Below are 3,037 nucleotides of genomic sequence, written 5' to 3' on the forward strand. Positions count from 1 at the left end.
ATTTTTCACTTTGATGTGTGTGCTGAGACTTGTTGAATATATTTTTTTCAAACTAAGAGTAATTTCCAGTGTAAAAGCTTCAATTATAGTCTGTTGGACATAAACCCTCCAGCACTGGTCTTCTTCTTCCAAACACTGAATAATTAAGCAAACTGAATTCCTCCATTACAAACATCTTCATGTCCTCAGCAAATCCCTCAGCAAACTAACCTGTTGAAAGCTGACATCCCTGGGTAGGATTTTGCCAGCAGGAAAATACCTGAGCCATTTAGTTCCATAGCAGGCCCAGTGAAAATCAACAACTGCTGACTCTTCAATTTGTTAATCCACTAATACACCAGGCCTGGCTTTGAAGAAAAGCTAACGGTTCACAATGGAAAACTTAACAGAATGATGAGTCTAGGACACAGACCTTTGGCTCATATATATTTAAGACATAATGTTGGTGTCTCAAGGATTGACAGGTATTTGAAGCAGGAGCCTGTGGATGGCTGGGGAGTCAGAGACACAGTGGAAGTACGGGTGACACCAATGACCAATGATCATCAGCAGACACTGGATCAGAGGGGAGACGAGCCGCAAGCCCCTCCCCACAAGCCCCTCCCCACAAGGCCACTGAGTGATTATGGGGATGGCTCTTTAATCCAGTCAATTGTCATCTCATCTCATTTTTAACATGGGAGCCCAGCACAAGTGTCGACAATGAGAAATGATACCCACTGTCAGTGACTACTGGGGCAGGCGTGTTGAACTTCAACACTTTGTCAGCGTATTGCTTAATTCAATGAACTTGAAAATTATTGAAGTGCTTTATTTTTACCCTTCTCTGTACACATAAAAGGCTGCCACACCAATTAGCTTTAATTCTCTTTTTCCATTTTTCTTTTCATGCTGTTGAGTCTACGGAACCAGGCATATTCCAATCATTTGCATTATCCTGCAAATCTGCTTTGAAGTTCTCAGATACTGTAAGAAGAAGGGCCCACTCATCCTGCATGAAAAAAAGCCCATAAATACGCTGGAACAGATGTACATTATCATTGGATTTGCCTTTTTTCTCTTTGCTCCTGTATTGGTAATAGACTACCTCATGTCCTTCTCGTTCTTAGCGTTTAGCATGTTGCCACTACAGAAGCTAGCACCCTACTGTGCCAATCCGCACTTCAAAGCTCTCTGCCTATCTGCTGGAGACAAAGCACAGAGAACACATATGGCAGCCTCTCATTTTCCCACATTTAAGTCAATATCATTGCTTCTCTGCTTTTGACAACAAGAATATCGGGTTCATCTGTTGCTCAACCTACATACTCTCCTACATCAGCCCCCACCCTCCCCCCTCCCCCTTCCCAAAACCCCATCCTTCAACAACACAAATGTAACATGGCACTGAAGCAAGTAAGGGGTGTTTTTGAAAATCATGCCTGGCAGTGTAACATTCCCCAAGAAAGCCAAAGAATATTCTTACATGAGCATGAACACTGAGTGAAGATGGCAGGTACCCCGTTCCATTCTCAGGTTGATCCTAATTAGCCCCCTGACCCATTGAGCTGCATCACGCCCACTCCCGCCCCTCCTTGTCAGGCACCACCGGCTGGAGACGAAGTCATGAATGAATCACTAACAGGAAAGAATCACTGCACAAATGAATCAAATTCATTTCGTATTTCCTGTACGATATGTGCAAGAGTCCACCAGGGTATGAGAGTGATTGATGTTTGCGGGCGATGTTTAATACCCACTCTGTGATGTGAGAGCAGCTCTCTCCGTGAGTGTGCTCTCATCTCTCTCAGGGGCCGTCACACAGTAATTGCTGCCTGTAATTGCTGTACTACAGTGGGTTAGGGCTCATCCATAAATGATCATGCCTTTTTGGCTAACTCAAAAGCCTTCCACATGGTAGCCTCTTGACCTCCGCAGAGCCTTTACTCTCTCTTTCATACACACACACACATACAAAGGCCTACACGCACACACACGCACACACACACACACAAAGTACCGAAGCACCTATGCAGCACAGTGGAGATGTTGATCTGGGGTCAGCCTAATTATCCCTGTGGTTATGTCTCCATGGTGCTCATCATCCAAAGCCACCCACCCGCTCCCATCCAGCACAACAAACTGCAGACTGCACACACACTCAGCATCAGGTTTAAATAGGAATAGCAGGTAGTAAACAGGCTCTGATTCTTGGGAGTGAATATGAGGCAGAATCGACCAGCACTAAGATTCTGTCTGTGTAAGTTGTCGTTTTAGTGAAGTGTATGTCTGCATGTTCAAAAAGACATGCTGGTGACAGAGTGGTCTGTGGATGTGTCAGTGAAGGGGATGGAGGCGTTATTGCTGTGGTCTCTTCTTTTCCTTACAAGATTGTACACATGAAGATTCTAGCAGTAGAGTAGTCTGGCGTGGGACTGATGTGGTGACAGTTGAAATGAAGAAAAGTCTGGAAACGGTGAGACCAGGATGCAGAGCACATCACCAGTCTGAGTCCTGTGCATTCACAGACACAGCTCCATTTGGGAGAGGCAGGTCATGTTGCCTGAGAGGAGAACACTCTGCGGTCGTCCCAAACCAGAGATAAGCGCCTAAGCTGCATATCAAAGCGTGTGCATGTAGGGAGTGTGGCGTGCCGGGCAGCTGCGGACCGCCAGATTTGGGAGCCCTCTGAAGCACCATGGGGCAGGGTGGAAGGGATCTTTCTCCCCCCAAAACCCACATGATCCTACGTATACCCACATCAAACAAAAACACACGGGCACATCAAACACTCTCTCTCTCTCCTTTACACACACACAGAGATAAAGCTGACAAACATAAAAGCAACTAAGCCAACACCAAAATGAGGTAATGTATGCATATGAAGCCATTCCAGTTAGAGAAACACAAACACATCCAAACACAGTGTTCCCTCCTTATGGTCCACACTCACGCATCCAGTATACATCCATCGCACAGACATACACCCCCCTCCACACACACAGACAGACACATACACACAGCCCATTGAGAGGAACTGACACCAGTAGACAACTCA

The sequence above is a fragment of the Hypomesus transpacificus genome, chromosome 19 (assembly GCF_021917145.1).
Source record: "Hypomesus transpacificus isolate Combined female chromosome 19, fHypTra1, whole genome shotgun sequence".
NCBI lineage: Eukaryota > Metazoa > Chordata > Actinopteri > Osmeriformes > Osmeridae > Hypomesus > Hypomesus transpacificus.